At 35.4% G+C, this 23,016-nt stretch overlaps 1 long non-coding RNA gene across 1 annotated transcript in view; it reads left to right on the forward strand.

Annotated features, from left to right (window-relative positions):
• Nucleotides 1–34: 34 nt before the first annotated feature.
• The window catches only part of LOC120891866 (uncharacterized), a 51,573-nt gene continuing 28,591 nt past the window's right edge, over nt 35–23,016 (forward strand). Inside the window, exons 1-2 of the long non-coding RNA XR_013435264.1 lie at nt 35–491; nt 7,106–7,174. This is a non-coding gene — a long non-coding RNA (uncharacterized LOC120891866). The remainder of the gene's footprint in view (nt 492–7,105; nt 7,175–23,016) is intronic.

Here is a 23,016-nt window from a genome sequence, read left to right on the forward strand (position 1 = left end):
CGGCTGAAGCAGTGACGTAGAACGACCGGTGCTCACCCCCGCGCCTTAGTGGGAATTGTAGTTTTATTCCTGCTAAGCGGGAGTCGCCATGCTGGCGGTCCTCCGCGAGCCGACTACAGAGACCAGGCGCCATTGCGAACCAGGCGCAGCCGAAGCTGAAATGCGGTGCCTCTGTTTATTTGTTGATTTCTTGCACTGAGAACGACGGGAGTTGTATGCGCCTGCATGACACAACTAGGAATAACTTTTCACCTGTTCTTTGCTGTGACTCCATGTCCCGGCATTTGTGAGTCATGGGTATCAGGTAGTGCTTAGCAAATAGTAAAGATTCTAAACGCTGGAATAATCAGCAAAGTTCGGCCAATTCGGATTGTTTAAAACAGAACTCTCTGCTGGAACTTAGCCTCAGGATGCACTCTCGTTAGAAACGGGATATCTGTTTGGTTTCCCTCCAGCTTTAAGGTAGTTTGTCCTGAGACTGCGGCTTGAATGTGAGTTTCCCATCTTAAAAGATGTACAAGTAGTCCTCAATAACCACCTCTGTATTCTGTTTTGCGTTGCATCTTGTTGGTTGATCTATATGTATATATAACCTGCACTTACAAAAATAAAAAATGATCAACCATAGTAATGTATAGTTAATATATAATGGGCTGAACTACCAATAACTTCAGATTATTATAGCCTGTATTAGAGGTCTGTAATTTCAAGCATTCTCTACTTTTTGACAACTGGCAAAGAGTCACCAGTTATATATTTAGTTATTTCACTGTTCCGTCTTTTAAAAGATTTTTTTTCTTGAAATTTCTTGCACTAAATAAATGTCACGTATTGGTATTTTCCACTCTTCTTAACTGTCTTCCTTTTTTGGGAAAATTATCCCTTAGAATATCTATAAAACGTTCTTAAGACATTCTTAGTTTATCCTCCATTTCTCTTAATCTTTCTTTTATATGTTCCATCAAGTGCTTCTTAGTTTTGCAGTTTCATTTTTTTCTCTTTCAGAGCTTTTATTTCTTACACACATTAAGCATATTTAGTCTATATTCTGTTGCTGTTAAATCCAGTACTGAAAATTTTGTGCATCTTTTTGTGCTCTCCATCAAAAACAGACACTTGATTCTCAATTCTGAATTCATGTTTATGGGTTTATAAAAATGGGGGTTCTCTGAAGCTGGAGTTAAAATTGAGTCCTAGAGATCATTAGAATTTGCTTCTGCAAGTTGTTTGGGAACACCTTCAACCAGAGGATCAGTTTAAATTCTGCAGTGGAGGTTTTTTTGTATTGCACAGATAGATTGAATTTGAGCCTCTAAATCAAATGTCTCATAGCTTCTCAGGAGATTTTTTTTTCTTCCTTTATAGGTCTCCAAGTCTAATGCATGTTTCCTTACTGACCTCTTCAGTGCATGAGGTTTATTTCTCATTAACCCTTACACAGGGAGTACAGCTTTGAGGGGCCCAAATTTTTGTCTCCTTTTTGACTCTTTCTTTTGAACAGTGTACACATACCATGTCTTTATTTTCTCACTCTGGCATGCTGCACAACTCTCAAAGCAGAAGCTCTAGGTATCTAGAATTTGATAATCTCTAAACCAAAGCCCACTTTCTCCCTCACTTTCTCAATATATGCTCATTTTTCTTCCTTCTTTTAAAGTCCCTGGGAGGATTCCTTCATTCCCTACCAGTTCATCAATGTGTTAGATTTTTTTTTAACTTAGAATTTTTAGTTGTTTTCAGCAGGTGTCTCATTCAGAGCAGCTAATATGGCTTGCTGTCAGAAATAGAAGTCTATTTCAGTGTAAACTGAGCTTCTTTAGAGTGTGTTCCATATTAAGGAAAAAGAGATAATAAATGATTCCCTATTCAGTGTATACATATCTTCCAGAAAAACTAAAAACAAAATTTATACATTGTATATTTTGGTTAAAGAACATAATTCCTAGTGCTGGAACATCTATCAGCTGCAGAAATCATGTTTGTATATGCATCTGATAGCTTCTTGCATCATTAGGTCATACAGTTCCTAAATCTGGGAGTGGCTGCCTATTTAGAGCCAACACCACATTCTAGGTAGTGCCTCTCACATGCAGGAGGAACTGTCTCTGTATTATATTCCTTTTCTCCCTGATCATAGCTTTTTAATTTAGCAGCAGTAGCCCCAAACTGGGCCTATCGCTTGCACTGTCTTGGGATTCAAAATGGGAAATGAAGAGAGATGGCGATGGATGACATTGTAGCATAATGACATTAATTGAACTCAATGGACCACAAACTTCTGCTGCTAAGAGCACTAGAGAAGCTATATTTTCTCCCTTGCTGTTATTGTTTGGGTCTGAAATATCCCCCAAAAGTTTGTGTGTTGAAGGCTTCATCCCCAATGCAGAGGCAATGTCTTTGGGGAGGTGATTGGATAAGGAGGGCTGTAAACTCATCAGTGGATTAATCCACTGGTGAATTCACAAGCTAACAGATTATTGGAAGGTGGTGAAAACTTTAGGAAGTAGTGCCTCATTGGAAGAACTAGAGAAATGAAGAATAAACTCAAAGATGAACAGTGAACATCTGAAAGAACTCGAGGGTTTATAGGCCTTACCTCCTGGGGATTGTGTCTTGCTTTTGTTTTCTTTCTTTTTTTTTTCTTCAGTGCTGGGAACTAGACCCAGAGCCTTGCCCAGGATAGCCACATACTCTGCTATGGAGTTACATCCCCAGCCTGAGCATATTGGGATTCTGATTGTCCAGAGTGAAATTATTTCAAGCCTCCGTGCCTGTGCCTAAAGGAGTAATTATAATGGGCTGCTCCTTCTGTGAAACTACCTGGAAAATAATAGAAACCTTGCCATTCATCCACCTGATAGCATGGATGAAAAAGCAGTCAAGATGAATGTGGACCCCAACCTGCAACACACATGAGTATGGACTCCAAAATTCAGACTCCTCACAAAGTGTCAAGACCTTTTACCAAAATAGTAAAAATTGGTCTGGCCTGGTATATTACTCAGCTTTGCTGTACTATAATGAAATACATGAGGGCAATTAACTTTATAAAAGAGAAAATTTACTTAGCTCACAGTTTGGAAGTTCAAGGACCAAAAATGGACAGAGAAGAATGGAGATTCAAAAGAGTACATGATCTATGTTAAAGTTTTGAAGTAAGTAAAACTGTGGTGACAGAAATAGGAGAAAGACTGACTCTGGGAAAAGTGGAGTGATTGAGTAATCCCAGAACCCTCTGCTGACAGGAATTGTTTCTTATGTACTATTCTATTACCAGCTTGCAGAAGGTACTCAATCTTATTTGTCACATGAATAAATGGGGAGAGTGTTAGATGGTTATGGGCTTATGAACCTGACAGACATGAGTTTGAATTCTGTTTCTATTATTTATTCGTATGACCTGAGCCTAGTTGCCCAAAGTCCCAAAGATTGTTCTTTGATCCAAGAAATGAGAGTAAGGAGAGGTATTTACAGTCTAGGATTGTAGCAAGGGCAAAGGAAGTGATGTTTAAAAGTACCTAGCACAGTGTGGAGCATATAAATGTAATCATGAAAAATACTTGCAGACCTGACAGTATCAAGAGGCAAATAAATGGTCTCTTCAGTGACCAAGGGTACTGCAGTGGAAGCAGTCACTGCAGAGTAGGCAACTAAGGAAACTGCATGGTCTGTATAGTATTTAAAAACAATAGTAAAGTTGACTTTTACAGTCTGCTTTTTCTTTTCTTTTTTTTTTTTTTTTTTTTGGTATGAGGGATTGAAGCCAGGGGCACTCAGCCACGTCCCCAGCCCTATTTTGTTTTTTATTTAGAGGCTGGGTCTCACTGAGTTGCTGAGGCTGAGTCTGACTTTGAACTCCTTATCCTCCTGTCTCAGCCTCCTGAGCTGCAGGAAGACGCCACCACAGTCTGCTTTTTATTACCACCATGTGCCAGCAATTCTAAATGTCAGTGAGAAATATCTTCTGGAAAAAAATATTTTGCTGGTCTAAGTTCTGAGCAATCATTGCAATTTTGGCTGGATTTTATTAATTGTGGAACTACATATTCAAGTCATATTTCACCCGTAACTATTTGATCACTTAGATATTTCAACTATACTATTTGGTCACATAGAAGTTTTATTTATATCTTTTATTTTTAATATTTTACCTTTATTTTGTTATTTAGTTTTTCCTAATGTGGTGCTGGGGATCAAACCCAGTGCCTCAAACCCAGTGCCTCAAGAGTACTAGGCAAGTGCTCTACCACTGAGCCACAACCCCAGTTCTTATATTTTATATTTAAAGCAGTGAAACCAAGCTGTTAGGTATAATATTTTTATTATTTATATGTAAAATTTAGTTTGTATTTGAATAATTACTGAATTTAATAATATGAAAATTGAAACATTTTAAAGTCATTATTCTTGCTTAATTGTTATTTAATTGCTATAACATTTTAATTTAGTTATCCATTAGTATAACAATCAAGTGTTGTTCTGCTAAAAAAAAATGTTTGTTTTCTCTTGGTGGAAGCTAAAAAAGTTGATCTCATAGAAGTACAAAGTAGAACAGACTTTTTGATCTCTTAGATATTTCAACCATAACTATTTGGTCACATAGAAGTTTTATTTATATCTTATTTTTTTAATATTTTACCTTTATTTTGTTTATTTAGTTTTTTCTAATGTGGTGCTGAGGATCAAACTCAGTGCCTCAAACCAAGTGCTTCACAAATTGTAGGTGGGAGGATGGGGACTAGTAAGGTTAGATAATGTACACAAAACACAAGAAATAAGTTCTTTGTTCTAGAGATGCAGCAGTTAAGTAGCTGGTTTACAACAATATATATCTCAAAATAACTAGAAGAGGGGACAAAGGATCTCAATACAAATTCTAATTACCCTGACTGGATCATTACTTGTTTTATATTATTGAATTATTATACTGTACTCCATAAATATATACAATGATTATGTGTCAGTTAAAAATTAAATTACAAAAAAATGCCTGAGTGTAATTCAAAAGATGAATTCATTCCTTTTCTCATTTTCTTCACAGTTCATAAATTAATTAAGAAAAAGAAAACTTCAACTGAATTTCTTTTCTGTTTATCATTATTCATTTAATTCCATGATTTTATTTTTGTTTTTTGGTCCTGAGGATTGAACCCAAGGCCTCAAGCATGCTAAGAACATATCACTGACTTACAATATCAGTCCCTAATTGCATGCTCATTTAAAATTTTTTTTTTATTTGTTCTAATTAGCTATACCTGGTAGTAGAATGCATTTTGACAAATCATACATAAATGGAGTATTCTCATTCTACTGGTTGTACATGACATAGAGTTACAAAGATTATTTAATCATATGTGTTCAGAGGATGATAATGTCCAATTTTTTCTACAATCATTCCTATCCCCAACACCCTCTCCCTGATTTTCACTCCCCATAGTCTAATCCAAAGTACCTCTATTCTTTCCCTTGCCCCTATGCCCTTATTGTGAATTAGCATCTGCATATGAAAGAAAACATTTGGCCTTTGGTTCTTTGGGACTTGCTTATTTCTCTTAGCATGATCTTAGTTCCATTCATTTACAGCAAATGCCATGATTTCCTTCTTCCTTAAGCCTGAGTAATATTCCATTTGTATATATACAATTTCTTTATCCATTCATCTGTTGAAGGACATCTAAGTTGGTTCCATAGTTTGGCTATTGTGAACTGAGAGGCTATAAACATTGATGTGGCTGTTGTCAATATAGTATGCTGATTTTAAGTCCTTTGGGTATAAACCTAGGAGTGGGATAACTGAGTCAAATTGTTCCATTCCAAGTTTTCTTAGAAATCTCCATACTGCTTTCCATAGTGGATGCATCAATCTGCAATCCCACCAGCAATATATAAGTGCACCTTTTTTCCTACATCCTTGCCAACACTTATTGCTGCTTGTAGTCTTGATAATTGCTATTCTGATTGGAGTGAGATGGAATCTCTGTAGTTTTAATTTGCATTTCTCTAATTGCTAGAGATGTTGAACATTTTTTCAAATATTTGTTGATTTATTGTATTTTTTCTTCTGTGAAGTGTCTGTTTAGTTCCTTAGACCATTTATAGATTGGGTAATTTGTATTTTTGGTGTTAAGTTTTTTGAGTTCTTTATATATTCTGGAGATTAATGCTCTATCTGAGGTGTGTATAGTAAAGATTTTTTTCCCATTCTGTAGGCTCTGTCTTCACGTAATTGTTTCCTTTACTGTGAAACTTTTTAGTTTGATTCCATCCCATTAATTGATTTTTTATTTTAATTCTTGTGCTTTAGGTTTTTTTTAAGGAAGTCAGTTTCTAAGCTGACATGATGGATATTTGGACCTACTTTTTCTTCTTTTAGGTGGAAGGTTTCTGTTCTAGCACCTAAGTCCTTGATCCTCTTTCAGTGAGTTTTGTGCAAGGTGAAAAATAGGGGTTCAATTTCAATCTATTCCATATGGATTTCCAGTTTTCTCAGCACCTTTTGTTGAAGAGTCTGTATTCTCTCTGATATATGTTTTTGTTACCTTTGTCTAGTATGAGATAACTGTTTTTATGTGGGTTTATCTCTGTGGTTCTGTACCATTTGTCTACATATCTGTGTTGGTGCCAATACCATGCCATTTTTACTGTGGCTTTTTATTATAATTTAAGGTCTGGAATTGTGATGCCTACTGCTTCACTTTTCTTGCTAAGAATTGCTTTGGCTATTCTGAGTCTCATTGTTCTGAATGAATTTCATGACTGCTTTTTCTATTTCTATGAAGAATGTCATTGGGATTTTAATATAATACTCTTATTTCATGGATCAAAGAACAATCTTAGAGACTTTGGGCAACTAGACTGAAGTCATAGGAGTAAATAATAGAAACAGGATTCAAACTCATATTTGTCAGGTTCATAAGCCCATAACCATCAGCACATGGTGTTAATAATTGCATTAAGTCTGTGCAATGCTTTTGGTAGTATGGCTATTTTGACAATGTTAATTTTGCCTATCCAAGAGCATGGAAGATCTTTCCATTTTCTTTTTTTTTTTTTTTTAAAGAGAGAGGGAGAGAGAGAGAGAGAATTTTAATATTTTATTTTTTAGTTCTCGGCGGACACAACGTCTTGTTTGTATGTGGTGCTGAGGATCGAACCCGGGCCGCACGCATGTCAGGTGAGCGTGCTACCACTGAGCCACATCTCCAGCCCTCTTTCCATTTTCTAAGGTCTTCTTCACTTTCATTTTTAGTGTTCTGTAGTTTTCATTGTAGAGGTCTTTCACTTCTTTTATTAGATTTATTCCCAAATATTTTAATATTTTTGAGGCTATTGTGAATGAGGTCGTTTTCCTAATTTGTCTTTCAGTGGATTCATCATTGATGGATAGGAACGCATTTGATTTATGGGTGTTAATTTTATATCCTGCTACTTTGCCGGATTTATTTATTAGTTCTAGAAGTTTTCTAGTGGAATTTTTTGGATCTCTAAATATAGAATCATGCAAATAGTGATAGTTTGGATTCTAGTTTTTCTATTCCTATCCCTTTAATTTCTTTCTTCTGTCTAGTTGCTCTGGATAGAGTTTCAAGGATGATGTTGAATAGAAGTGGTGAAAGAGGGCATCCTTGTTCCAGTTCTCAGAGGGAATACTTTCAGTTTTTCTCCAACTGCCCTCCCTAGTTTTTCTAATGTTTTGAACAATGAAGGAGTGCTGTATTTTGTCAAATGCTTTTTCTACATCTATTGAAATGATTATGTGATTCTTGTCTTTAAGTCTATTGATAATGATAAGTTATGTTTATTGATTTCCATATGTTGAACCAACCTTATATCCCCACTTATCATGGTGCACTGTCTTTTTAATGTTTTTGAATGTGATTTGCCAGAATTTTATTGAGAATTTTTGTATCTATGGTCATCATAAATATTGGTCTGAAGTTTTCTTTCCTTGGTATGTCTTTTCTTGGTTTTGGTTATTAGGGTGAACTCATAGAATGAGTTTGGAAGGGTTCCTTCCTTTTCTATGTCACAGAATAATTTGAGGAGTATTGGTGTCAATTCTTTGAAGATCTTGTAGAATTTGGCTGAGAATCCCTCTGGTCCTAGTTGGCAGGCTTATGATGGCTTTTTCTATTTCATTGCTTGAGATTGATCTGTTTAAATTGTGTCTGTCCTCCTGATTCAGTTTGGATAGGTCATATGTCTCTAGAAATTTGTTGATGTCTTCAAAATTTTCTATTTTATTGGAGTATAGATTTTCAAAATAGTTTCTGATTATCATCTCTATTTCAATAGTGCCCAGTTGTGATATTTCCTTTTTCATCATGAATTTTAATAATTAGAATTTTCTCTCTTTTTCTTTGTCAGTATAGCTAAGGGTTTATCAATTTTTTTTTCAAAGAGCCAACTTTTTGTTTCATCTATTTTTTTAATTGTTTCAATTTCATTCCTTCCTGATTTTAATATTTTCCTCTCTTCTACTACCTTTGGTGTTGATTTGTTCTTTTACTAAGGTTTTGAGATGTAATGATAGGTCAGTTTTTTTTTGTTCACTTTCTATTCTTTTAATGAATGAGCTCAATGTAGTGAACTTTCCTCTTAGCACTGCCTTCATATTGTCCCAGAGATTTTTAAATGTTTTATCACTATTCTCATTTACCTGTAATTATTTTTTTAATTCCATCCCTTCTGCTATTCATTCATCACTCAATAGTGTATTATTCTGTCTCTGAATGTTAGAGTAGTTTCCACTGTTTATTCTATTGTTGATTTCTAATTTCATTTCATTATGATTTGATAGAATGCAGGGTGTTATCTCTATGTTTTTGTATTTGCTAATAAGAGTTTCTTTGTGGCATAAGATATGATCTATTTTAGAGAAGATCTGTGTGCTACTGAGAAGAAAGTATATTCTTTCATTGATGGATGAAATATTCTATATATATCTATTGAGTCTAAATTATTGATTGTATTATTTAGTTCTATAGTTTATTGTTTCTTTCTTTCTTTTCTTTTCTTTCTTCTTCTTCTTTTTTTTTTTTTTTTGGTACTAGGAATTGAACTCAGGGGCACATGACCACTGAGCTACAACCCCCAGCCCTATTTTGTGTTTTATTTAGAGACAGGGTCTCATGGAGTTGCTTAGCACCTTACTTTTGCTGAGGTTGGCTTTGAATTCTCAGTCCTCCTGCCTCAGCCTCTTGAGTCACTGGGATTACAGACATGCACCACTGTGCCCGACTACAGTTACTTATTTTAGTTTTTATTTGGAGGATCTATCTAGTGATGAGAGAGTTTTGTTAAAGTTACCCAGTATTATTCTATTGTGGTCTGTTTGATTCTTGAAATTGAGAGGGTTTGTTTGATGTATGTAAATGCTCCATTGTTTGGGACATAAATACTTCTGATTGTTATGTCTTGTTGATGTATAATTACCTTAAGCAGTATGAAATGTCCTTCTTTGTCCCTTCTGATTAACTTTGGCTTGAAGTCCACTTTATCTGATATGAGGATAGGAACCCCTGCATGTTTATGCAATCCATGTAAGTTATACTTTATTTCCCATCCTTTCACCTTCAGTCTGTGGATGTCTTTGCCTATGAGGTGAGTCTCTTGAACACAGAGTATTGTTGGGTCTTGTTTTTAATCCAGTCTTCCAGTGTATCACTTTTGATTGATGAGCTTAGGCGATTAACATGCAGCAAACAGAGGAACCACTCTAAAGGAATAGTTCATCAAAGGAGAAACTAATTCAAATTAAAAACTAGAAATAAACCAAACTGAGTGGAAATACAAATCATATCTCAACAATAACCCTGAATGTTAATGGCCTAAACTCATCAATACATCAACAAGACATAACAATCAGAAGTATTTTTGTCCCAAGCAATGGAGCATCTACATACATCAAACAAACCCTTTTCAATTTCAAGAATCAAACAGACCACAACAGAATAATACGGGGTAACTTTAACAAAACTCTCTCATCACTAGATAGATCCTCCAAATAAAAACTGGTTTTCGCTTTTTTTTTTTTTAATCTCCATGGATTAGTTTGTTGAATATATTCTGCAGTGCAGCTTTCTAGTAATGAATTATCTTAACTTTTGTTTTTCATGGAAGGTTTTTATTTCATCTTCAAATCTGAAGTTTAATTTTTCTGTATATAGGATTATTGGTTAGCACCCACTTTTTTCAGAGCTTGATATACATTTTTTTCAGAATTTCCTATCTTTGAGGGGTGTGGGTTGAGAAATTAGCTGAGATCCAAATTGGTTTCCCCTTATATGTAATCTAATATTTTTCTCTCACAGCCTTTAAAATTCTGTCCTTATTCTGTATCCTGGACATTTTCATTATACTGTGCCTTGATGTGGATTTGTTATAATTTTGTATATTTGGGATCCTGAAGTGTCTTGTATTTGGTTTTTCATTTCATCCTTTAGGTTTGGGAAATTTTCTGATATTATTTCATTGAAAAGATTATACATTCCTTTGGCTTGTGTCTTTGTGACTTCATGTATCCTGATAAATCTTAAATTTGGTCTTTTTATGTTATCCCATAATTCTTAGATGTTCTCTTCATGATTTCTTAACATCTTATTTCCATGGTCAACTCTGTTTTCTAGATTATATATTTTGTCATCATTGCCTGAGGTTCTATCTTCCAAGCGGACTGGTTTGTTAGTGATGATTTCTGTTAAATTTTTAATTTGTTTTATTGTTTCCTTCATTTCAAATATTTCTGCTTAGTTTTTTTTTTCAGAATATCTGCTTCTGACCTGATCTTTCACTTCCTGTATTTTGACATGATCTTTCACTTCCTGTGTTTTCTAATTTCATTCCTTATACCATTCTTTACTTTGCAGATCACTTTAACTATGTACATTCTAGACTCCTTCTCTGACATTTCTTCCCCTGTGGTGTTGATGGATTCTGTTATTAGAATATCTTGTTTACTTGGTACAGTTCATTTCCTTGCTTTTTCATGTTTGTGTCTCTATCCATCTAACAGTATAGATCTGAGGTAGTAGAGTTTCTAACCTGTGGACTTATTGTGTCCCTGAAGGTGTCTAGTATCTCACTATTTATGGAGAGACAAAAAATAACAACCCCCAATGCAAGCAATATACAGTAGTGAGCCAAATAGTTCCTACTGTGACATCTATAATATTAATTATCACGGTAAACAGAAGTGATATGATCAGTTTTTCTTATAATAAAAAACAGCAAGTTTACAAAAGGGTTTACAATTTCAAATGGTGGACAGGGAGAGAACAGAAGTGATATAGGATGTGATGATTATGAGGGAGATCAAAAGAGAAGACAGAAGTAAAAGATTTTTAAAGGAAGAGTGAAAAAGAATAATAGAGATTGGCTCTTAGCAAAAGAAAAGAGAAGCAAGGGAAACAGGAGAAAGAAATATATACATATTGTATATATGAAAAAATTTTTTAAATTAAAAATAAAAGAATACAAAACAAAACTAAAATATACTAATCAAACATCCTAGTTCACACACACAAAAAAAAACTAATCCATGAAAAATAACTGGCTTCAAAAATGCTAGAAATGAGAAAAAAATATGAAAATGTAAAAATGTCCATGTACCACCAAGCTCACAATTAAACAAAGGGAAAAAAATAAAAGAAGAAAGAAAGAAAAAAAATATTGATGAAAACTTAAAGAATTCTTTCCATTAGAGTTCAGAATATCCTCAGCTTCTCTTCTCTGCAGTTCTATGTGGGGTAGTCTGGAGTGTGATGTTCCACCCTCAGATTGCTGGAGTGAGAGAGGTATTCCCATAAATGGAATTCCTGGAGACAGGGTTTAGGTGAGCTACAGGCTCTTCCATGAATGCTAGTTGATCTGGAGATTTTAAATCAGTACACTTCCAGTGCCCAGTACTTGCTGGTCCATGCTGGAAGACTTTACCCCAGGGATCTCCCCTGGGTTCCACTCATGTGGTAGGGAAGCCAATTCACCTGCAGACCCCATGTTTTCTGGTCTCAGGTTCAACCTCCAAACAATTTCTCCTGCCCCTGCCTTTCTGAGTTCCCAGCCAGATGCATCTCTCCCAGTAGGTTCTGCAAGTAGTCAGATTGGAGGGTGAGAGGTAGAGCTGGGTGACCAGTTGTCTCCTGTGTAAACTTCTCTCCACATTTGATTTTTTTCCTTGTCACATAAGCACATTCTATTTTGTGCAGTATGTTTATTGGGCCTATAATTTTGGCCAAACTCAGGTTTGCCAGGAATCAGCTTCCTCAGCGGCCAGCCCCCATGCCATGGCTGCAAAATGGTTTCTTTCTTTGTCCTTAGCATCCCACCTGGAGAGATGGCTTCTTTCCCTGCACATGGATATTGTGCTCAGTGTTTTTCAGGTTTGTTGGGCGATGTCCTTGGTCTCTAGACATTCTGTACCCAACATGCCTCAGGCCTCCCAAATTTCAGGTTCCTTTACTTCCCTTATCCCTCTACTGTGTTCAAGGAAGGACCACTCTGGCTGGTCCTTTTGGCCCTGCCACTGCAGTGGCTGTGTCACTGGGGATTTTTTCCTTATTTTATTATATAACTTATTTTATTATATCTAACCTCCTGTGTCCTTGGTCTGCTTTGAATGTCCAGTTCTAAATTCCAGTAAAGTCCCCTGCCGCTGCTTTTTTGTTTGTTTGTTTGTTTGTTTTGTTCACCCGCCTTGTGGAGAAGCTGCCTTCTGTTTTCTCGGTTTCATGCCATGGAGTAGCCAGGAATGCAACCTCCTCTATTCCACCATCTTTCGTGCTTACTTTTGAAAATAATTTTTGAATACAGGAGAAGTATATTAAGTAAGTTTTCTGCTCCAGGTGCCACATAGTCTAGGTACATTTATTTAAATGCTTATCAGGAAAGGCAGATGTAAATTTATGTATATACAATGGCATCCTTGTCTATTTCTCTGTTTGATTTTGAAAGCCTTAGGCTCTCTCTATCATACCTTTTTGTGAGACTGATGATGTAAAAATAAAGGAGCAAGTATCTTCTCTTTGTTGGTGCAATATGAAAACATTTGAGTAACTGGGAAGATGTTCAAACCTGCTGGAAACCCTCCAAGGACTCTATTTTCCTTTTCTCATTTATTGTACAGATGTGCTATGGTATTGAGATGAAGTGACGTCTGGAAAATTCAAGCTGTTTTCTTATTTTTATTTTCACCCTGTTTTTAATGAATCTAAATCATTAGAGCCTTAGGAGTCTTTATTTTCCTACTAGGTCCAGAAGTGTTTTCCTAAAGTTGGTTAAGATATTCTTATCTTTGAGGAAATGGAGTGTGAAACTATGACAATGCTGTGCTTTTTACACTCTGCCCATAAATATCTTATGAGACTTACTACATTGTAGTAGAGGGCCTGCCTCCCAAACTAATTCAAAATTTCTCAAGGGCAGAGATCATGTTTTATTCATCTGTTGATCCACAGATCTGGCAGGTAATATGACTTCAATAAAAATGTGATGAATTATTGAATGAATGCATGCATGAGCATTAAGCACAAGTTCTTAAGTTTTCAAGTTCAGACTAGTGAGGGCAACATGAAATTGTCATGATTGTTAACTACTTAAGCTCTATGAAGAAAATAATATTCTAGTGGTCATCCAAGTAAATGGACGGAATGCTGAGAAGAATTTTCTAAATAGAAGGCTTTGAAGAATTCTCAAATACAGGAATAGGTCAGCTCCTTTATAGCATTTTTTAATTAGCTTGCCTAAAAGGGTAGGCAGAGGGAAAATGAAAGTAATATGGTAATTCATGATGCACTATGTTCTTAAAAATCCTTTGAAGTTCTAAATATCAATCTAGGGAATACAAGAAAGTATTACAACTTATTTCAGTAAATATTTGTTGAACAGCAAATACTGCTAATACAATACTTAACCAAGGCACAATTCTTACAGAATGTATGTACAGCTCATTAAAGGAAACAGATGGTTACAGAAATAATTTAAACATATTGTGGTAGGTGCTATAATATGTCAAATTTTGAGGAAAGGACCAGATGATTCTTCAAGTAGAATTGACATACATGCAATTGAGATATAATGATTTCTTTGATGAATAATGAACATATCAATTCAACAAAAGTATAAAGTGAAGACAAGATAAAAATTTAGATAAAATATCCACAGGTTCAAATACTTTGTAGTCATTAAATGTCATGTTTTTGATCACCTTCTACAATCATGCTTTGATTAACCACAGAATACCTTCTGAGAAGTGTATCACTAGGTGATGTCCTCATTGTGTGCACATCATACAGTGCACTTACAAAAATGCAATCACTTAAAATTCCACTATCATTCAGAAATAACTATTGCTAACTTTTTTATGCAATAATATATTTCATATAGCAAAGCTTATTGCTCCTGGACTACAAACCTGTACAACATGTTACTGAATGAATAATGTATGGAATAATGTATACACGGTGGTATATGTGTGTCGAAACATATCTGAACATAGAAAGGGTATAGAAAAAATACTAGGTAAGAAGTTTTCACCTTTATTGTAATCTTCAGGTCCAACAGTCCTGTCTATCATTGAGCAAAATGTTGTTATGGGGCACATGAAGTTAAGTGTGTATGCAGCCAGGCATGGTGAAGTACTTCTGTAATCCCAGGGGCTCAGGAGGCAGAAGCAGGATGATTGTGAGTTCAAAACCAGCCTCACCAATTTAGCAAGACCCTAACCAACTCAGATAGACCCTTGCTGAGGGCCATTGCCAAGTAGGAATGACGCATCGAAATCCTTGCCAGCATACCCCATGTTAAATGGACTTGCCTTGGAAATCCGCTGTGACCTTGCATGTGTGTTTGAGAAAGGCGATCCTGCTCAAGGACGAGGGTGGATCTAGGTTTAAGGTGTATTCTGCAGGTTTGAGGAAGAATCTGGCTCCTTGGGTTTAGGGTGTTCCCGGTTTAAGACAATAGGGGTTTTAGGGAAGTTGGAGGTTGAAGATTATTGCTACTGGGATTAGGGTGTTCCTGCTGCTTGTTCCCATTGAGTTCTCGTGAGATTCAAGGGGATTTGGAAATAAGCCTCGTGGAGTAGGTGAATTGTGCGGGCAGAACTTGGATTTCCCCAGAACGTGTTTGTAGATGCCGGTGTGAGTTCGGGAATAAAGAATTACTGTTTGAACCTACAAAGCTGTGGTGGCTCGTGATTCAATGCCAAGCCAAGACATTGGCAGACCCTGTCTCTAAATAAAATATTAAAAAGGCTGGATGTGTGGCTCTATGGTTAAGTGGCCCTGGGTTCAATCGCTGGTACCAAAAAAAAAATTAATTAAAAAATAAAAATAAAATGAATTGCACACAAGGCCACTTATTGTTTGATTTACACTAAAAAACTGTAACCAACTGTTAAAATAGTGAGCTGCTTCTATTTATTGACACATAGCAGCTTTTCACATTGTCCCATACCACCCTGGCACTTCCTATGAGATTCTTTGTTCTCCCTCATTATGTAGCTACTAGAGAGTTAATACATGGCCTCCCAGGATTTTGCTTCAGTGAGGCCAGCCTCTGCTGTATGGCTTGGTATTTATTTTAGATATCACTCCTAGATACATGATGATGTATAAAAATGGATTACAAAATGCTGTGTGGAATATGATAGCACATTTGAAAAAGCATGTATGGATAGATATGCTCATCTAAATTTATTTAGATGTAAATTGTCAATGGGGCAAGAGATATAGCTCAGTGTAGGACCTTTCCTAGCATGTGTGAGGACTTTATTCTCCCAGTACAAGAAAAAAAAAGTTAGCAGTTGTTATTTCTGAATTATAGTGCAATTTTAAGTGATTATATTTTCTTTACCTATTTTTATTTTCTATATTTTTCAAAGTTTTAAATTATCTTATAATCAGAAATAGTTTATACACACACATTCACACAATGATTTGGCATCCTGTATAGTATGTTCTATCTGTGCCCCCAGATTTTTCCAAGTTCTAAAATGCTGGGTAAATATCTCACAACTATTCTTATAATAGTCAATTTTATTCTCAAAAGCTTTCATGCTGGGCTAATATTGCTATTTGAGTCCAGATGGTGTCCAAGTGTCAAGATACCAAGCCAGGTCATTAAGCAAATGAAGCATTTGGGATTCTGAGTCCCATTACTGAGTCCCATTACCAACCTTGGATCAGACCCATAAAGATCAGGATCTGGGGGAAGCAGATACACAAATAGGAAATGAGGTCAAAAACACAGAGAGGAAAGAATTACTTGCCAAATCAAATCCTGAACATAGGATAGTATGAAAAATGCTAAATGAAGGTCATCTGCAGTAGCAGGAATAATTTAAGTTTGGAAACTAATTAACGTTAGAAGAGTGTTCTGGATGCAGGTTAAGTTAGCCTCCGCACATACTGGCACTGCAGTTATGTTGATTATGGCTGGAGGGGATAATACCAAGAGGAATAGCACTCTCAGTGTCATATCCCTGGGCTTGCTTTGTCATCTGGCTCACCAAGTAAGAAGCATGTTTTTAGAACTAAACTGGTACACAACTGCTTCTCTGGTTATCCAGATATAGATTCTAAGTGAATCCATTAGGTAATAGTGTTGGATGCCTAGAGCTTTGATTAATAATGAGACCCATTACAGGTATGAGTGGTGGTCCTCAATCAGGAGTGATTTGCCCCCAGTGGAAATTTGGCAATTTTCAATGGTCACAACTTTGGGGAGTACTATTGACTGCTGGTGGGTGGCAGCCAGGAATGCTGCTAAATACCCCCCCAAAAAAAAACCGCTTAGCCACTTGCAACAGATAGCTACCAGGTCTAGAATGTCAATAATGCTGAAAAAATTGAAAAGCTCAGATGTAGGAAGATGTTAAAAGTTGAAGAGTACACAATATTCTTAGGTCAGCATTAAATGTCTGTCAATAACATTATCATTTCCTTAACCAAATGGTGTTGGTTTGAGAAAATCATACAGTAGAGGGCAGTGATAAACCAATTTTTACATTATATTATCTTTTTTTCTTTATTGTTTTCTTTTTTCTACATTGTAACTCCTAAAACAAAAATAAAATAGAAGAAAAACAATAAAACTAAAGAAAACAATTCTGTATTTTTAAGAAAAAAACAACTCCACATTTTATGCAAAGATATATTAAAGATTTCAGAAAAGAGTTTTCACAGATACAGGAACCATCATCCCCTGAACACTGACATCTGCAACTTTTTTTTCATTATTTTTATTTTTTTATATTTTTTATTCTAATTTGTTATATATGAAAGCAGAGTGCATTACAATTCATTATACATATATAGCACAATTTTTCATAGCTCTGATTTTACACAAAGTAGAGTCATACCATTCACGTCTTCATATATGTACTTAAGGTAATGATATCCATCTCATTCCACCATCTTTCCAACCCCTTTGCCCCTTCCTTTCCCCTCACTCCCCTTTGCTCTATCTAAAGTCTGTAAAATCTTCCCATGCTCCCTCACCCCAACCCCATTATGAATCAGCATCCTTATATCAGAGAAGACATTCAGCATTTGTTTTGGGGGGGATTGGTTAACTTATATTAACTTATAGCATTATATTCTCCAACTCCATCCATTTACCTGAAGATGCCATTATTTTATTCTCTTTTAATGTTGAATAGTATTCTATTGTGTATATATACCACATTTTCTTTATCCATTCATCAATTGATGGGCATCTAGGTTGCTTCTGCAGTTTAGCTATTGTGAATTGTGCTGCTAATAAACATTGATGTGGCTGTGTCCCTGTAGCATGGTGTTTTGGGGTATAAACCGAGGAGCTGGGATAGCTGCAACTTTTTATTCATTGTTTCATTAAAAAAATGTACCAATAGTGTCTAAATATTGGGAAAATAAAATATATCACCTCATACTGATGTTTAATGTATCATACTTTTATTGGTAGCTTATTGTAGTATTTAATAACCCTTATCTGGGGAAGCTGCTGAACTCAACCCTACTTATTATAAGCATATGGTCTTTTGCAGATGATTTAGTGAAATTCAGAGACAAGTATTCTTTATACATTAGCATATGCTCAGCTTTAAAAATAAAATGCATTCTTAGTCTTTCTCCACATAAAACAGTCATCAAAAAAGTCTGAAATAGGCCTATCTCAATAATTGAAATAGGCCATTTTTAAAATATTCAATACCATTTTTATCCCCTTTATAAAAAAAATAATTATTGTTGTTATTGTTTATAGCAACTAAAATCATGGTGAAACAAAATACCAGTATCTAAAATAATTATTTTCTAAATGATCATTCAGTTTTCCCCAAATTTTAGATATAGAAATAAAAATAGATGAGATAGATTTAGATGATAGATCAATGATGGATAGAAAGAAAATGGATAAGTGATGTTGAAAATATTTTCTTTCAGTTGCTCCCACAGTTGTAACATTACAGTCATAAGGATGTAAATGTTGCTTATTTTTAAGCTTTTAGAATATGTGCATGTAGTAACTATGTAATACTTGCCTTATTCATCCTTGCCTTCTTTCTGGTCTCTGGAAGTAATTATTTCTAGTTTTAGTTCCTCCAGTACTTGCCTTAAGAAGTCAAAATTATAGGCTTATAAATTCCTTAAGTTATTAATTTTTCATAAGATATATGAAATACAAAAGAAGATAATATAGATTACTTACACTTTTCTTTTTTCAGAGTTTGATATATAATTGTAGTTTAACTGATTAAAATTTTAACATTAATTATATGTGAACATATATAATTGTATCTCCAACTGTAACACTAACTTAATCATTTTGAGACCCCCTCCAACTCTTGACTCCTCTCCTAGAATATGCAAAAATAAAGTGCCTTTTTCTACCTTCACTCCTCCCCTTCAGTTTTCTACCTTTTGCAGTTATACTTTACTTTGTCATATTTGTTAATATTATATTCTATCCTAACAACCACAGCCTAATATTTTTGCATTATCTATAAATAACTCTAAAAGGTCAAAAAACAAGCAACATTTACAACATAATGTCTATAATGTTACAACTGTAGAGGCAATTGAAGTAAAATATTTCCAACATCATTTTATAACATTTCACCAAGTGGTCAAAAGTATGCAACTTCTTCATTTTATATTTAAAGCATTAATTTTTGTCCCCCATCATAGTTTCTAATTTCTATTTCTCTCATACTGCATTCTCTATTAGCTAGTGCTTCTCAATCATGCCATCTACTCTTTCAACCCCTCTTCTCTCCCATTTCTATAGTTTTTACCTTCTACTCTAACCAGTACTGAGTGCTGTCTCAGTTTATGGTACATTTATCATCTGTGAGCATAATTTTATTCCTGCTAGTATATGAAATATAATTAATTTGAAAGCATTAACTTTATATCCCATCACCTTGCTAAATTCACCAACTTTTACTAGATTTGTTGTTTTGGTTTTGCAAATTCCTTATGATTTGCTGTGTATATAATCATGTCACCTGTGAAACAGACAATGTCATTGACTGAAATTGGCTGTCATTAGCTTCTAAATTCATATGTTGAAGTCCTAATATCAGTACCTCTGAATGTAACTATATTTTAAGACAGGCTCTTTACAGAGGTGATCAAGTTTGTTTGTTTGTTTGTTTGTTGGTAGCAGGGATTGAACTCAAGGTCACTTAACCACTGAGTGGAATCCCTGGCCCTTTATACTTTTATTTTGAGACAGGGTCTTGCTAAGTTAGTTAGGGCCTCCTTATGTTGCTGAGGCTGGCCTTGAACTTGCTATCCTCCTGAGTCACTGGGATAGTAGGTATGCACCACCATTCCCAGTTCACAGGTGATCAAATTAAAATGTGGTTGTCAGAGTGGACTGTCCTCCAATGATTGGTGTCTTTCTAAGAAAAGGAAATTTGGCCAGGTGCAGTGGCACATACCTGTAATCCTAGCAGTTGGGGAGGATGAGGCAAGAGGATCATGAGTACAAAGAGGCCTCAGCAAAAGCAAGGCATTATGCAACTCAGTGAGACCCTGTCTCTAAATAAAATACAAAAGTAGGGCTGGGGTTATGGCTCAACGGTCAAGTGCCCCTGAGTTCAATCCCTGGTACCAAAGAAAAAGAAGAAGAAAAAAAGGAGATTTGGACATAGGCATGGACAGAGGGTAGATGATGTGAAGATACAAGGAGAAGACAGCCTTCAGAAAGAACCAATCCTGTTATAACTTCAGATTTCAGAACTGTGAGAAAATGAATTTTGGTTGTGTGAGCCACCCAGTCTATGGGCTGTGTTAAGGCAGGGCTAGTAAACTTAATACATACAATTTCACTTCTTTTCTATGTTGTACCCAACCATACTGGGTAGAATTTCTTGAAGAGAGTTCTGAATCAGAAATAAGAAAAATGCTTTTGCATTATTTCTAAGCTTGGGGAAAAATGTGTATGATTTCATCATTAAATACAAGGTTAGTTGTAGGGTTATTTTTAGATACCACTTATCCAATTGAGGAAATTTATTTCAATTTCTATTTTGTTTAAAGTTGTTTTCAAAATAATGATTTGGTATTGAATTTTGTCAAGTGTTTTTTCTAAAACTTATGATACTGTATATTATTTTCTTTCTTTATTCTGATAAGGTAGCGAATTTCACTGATTGATTTTTGATGAGTGAATCAACTTTGTATTCCTGGGATAAATACCAGTTATGCTATAGTAATACTTTGTATATACTGATGTATATGATTTGTTAATATTTTGAAGACTTTTTGTGTCTATGTTGGCCTGTAGTTTTTTAGTCTTTTCCATATCTGATTTTAGTGTCAGGGTTATGCTGGCCTCAAGTGTGACATCCATGATGGATTCAAGATCAAATGTTTGCCTTTAAGATTGTGCAAGAGAAGGGGGGGAAAAGTACAAAGCTCTTAAACTATTTTTTCAAGGTGTTCAAAAAAAATTTTTTTTATGGTGTGACAAGGGAACATTTTCTTAATGAAGAACAGGAATGGGATCAGATGGGAGTTTTCAGATGACTCAGAGACCCCCAAAACCCTGAATATTTCTGAGCTATTTCTGCCATACAAAACAACATCTCCATTTCTGATAGGTGAAACTAATCATTCCTTACTTGAAAATCCTTTAATGATCTTGCCTGAGACAGTTACCTCTCAAGGGAAGCCAAGTACTATTCATCTCTCACAAGCACCTCTTCTGATTTCCTCAAAACCTACATGAGTCAGATACCAGTGTGAGTCAGACAAGGCCAAATACAAACTCAAGAAGAGTTATATCAGCAAAAATGAGGACAGTGAAATAGGAAATGAATTGAAAAAATGCTAAGAAAGAATAAACAATTTTAGGTCAAACTCATACATTGCTGGTGGGACTACAAAGTGGTGTAACCATTATGGAAAGCAGTATGGAGATTCCTCAGAAAACTTGGAATGGAATTGCCATTTGACCCAGTTATCAGCCTATACCCAAAGAAGTGAAAATCAGCATCCTACAGTGACACAGCCACATCAATGTTTATAGCAGCTCAATTCACAATAGCTGAACTGTTAAACCAACCTAGATGCCCTTCAACAGATGAATGGATAAAGAAAATGTGGTATATATACACAATGGAATATTGCTTAGCCATAAAGAATATTGAAATCATTGCATTTGCTGGTAAATGAATGGAACTGGAGAGTATTGTGCTAAGTGAAAGAAGCCAATCTTCCAAAACCCAAAGGCTGAATGTTTTCTCTGATAGACAGATGCTAACACACAATGGGGGGATAGGAAAGAATAGAAGTACTTTGGATTAGATAAAGGGGAATGAAAGGAAGAGGGGAATGGGAATAGGAACAATAGTAGAAATTAATTGGATATTACTATCCTATGTGCAATGTAATTCTACATCATGTACAACAAGAAAGATGAGAAGCCATACTCCATATATGTATAATATGTCAAAATATATTCTACTATCATGAAAAACTAATAAGAACAAATAAAAATATTTTAAAAATCAGGCTGTATTTATCTATGTGGGGGCATATAAGTATAGATTCTTATAGGCTCAGGTAGTTGGGAATAGCTCTCTTTGAGTGGTTGACCAAATAAATATATAACAGTGGCCTACCTTTAATGAATTGAGGTGCCCCAGATCCCTTGGTGATAAGAATCTAGGGCTTAAGGAGATAGGAAAGCTGGAATGGTTTATCTCACCTTCCTCCTAATTGTGTCTGCTGAGTGCCTCTGAAGATTGTCCTTTTGCCAGGATTGGGGGAAACTAATTTTGAGAGAGCCCCAGTAACTTTGAGAAATGCTCTAGGGAGATATCCTCAGTAGGTTAGGAATGCTGGTAAAGAAATACTACAGTTTTTATAAATATTTTATTGTAATGGTGATGGTAGGATCCAAAATTGCCTAAGCCAACCACCAGAGGCAAAATGGAATTGGCTCCCTCAATCGTCACCAGGGCCTGTGTGGGAATCTGAATGATGTGACCTACAACGATCAGTGATGGCTGACTCTTAATCAGGTCCCTATAAGTAAATAGGCACATAATGCCTTTTTGTTCTCTATAACCAAAAACTTGAGGTCTGGAGAATAGGAGCTTGATTTGAACCACCATGTTAGATTCCAAAACCTGAGTGAGTTTGCACATGTGGATCCACTTTCATGAAAGGGAGATTGGTACACTTGAAAATAAATCTTGTATCATTATAAGACCATGCCATCAATTTTCTCTCCATCCTTCTCAAAGAGATAATTTGCACATAAGTAAAATACAACTTCCATTTCTTATACTATTGGATATTGCTTTCAATCAGTTATTGATCATTAGGTACAGAGAATTCTATGACCCATAAGTTAAAGTAGGTACTTACAGGATTCATGTGATTACATATTCTTCATCAAATTCTGCCTCATAGTTGATCCAGGGGTACCCTGAACTTAGTCTATGATAATCTTCCCAGTTCCTAATGTAATGTTGAAATAGATATATCGAGCAACAGAGAGAATCTCCATTCTAGAACAATG

The sequence above is a fragment of the Ictidomys tridecemlineatus genome, chromosome 2 (assembly GCF_052094955.1).
Source record: "Ictidomys tridecemlineatus isolate mIctTri1 chromosome 2, mIctTri1.hap1, whole genome shotgun sequence".
NCBI lineage: Eukaryota > Metazoa > Chordata > Mammalia > Rodentia > Sciuridae > Ictidomys > Ictidomys tridecemlineatus.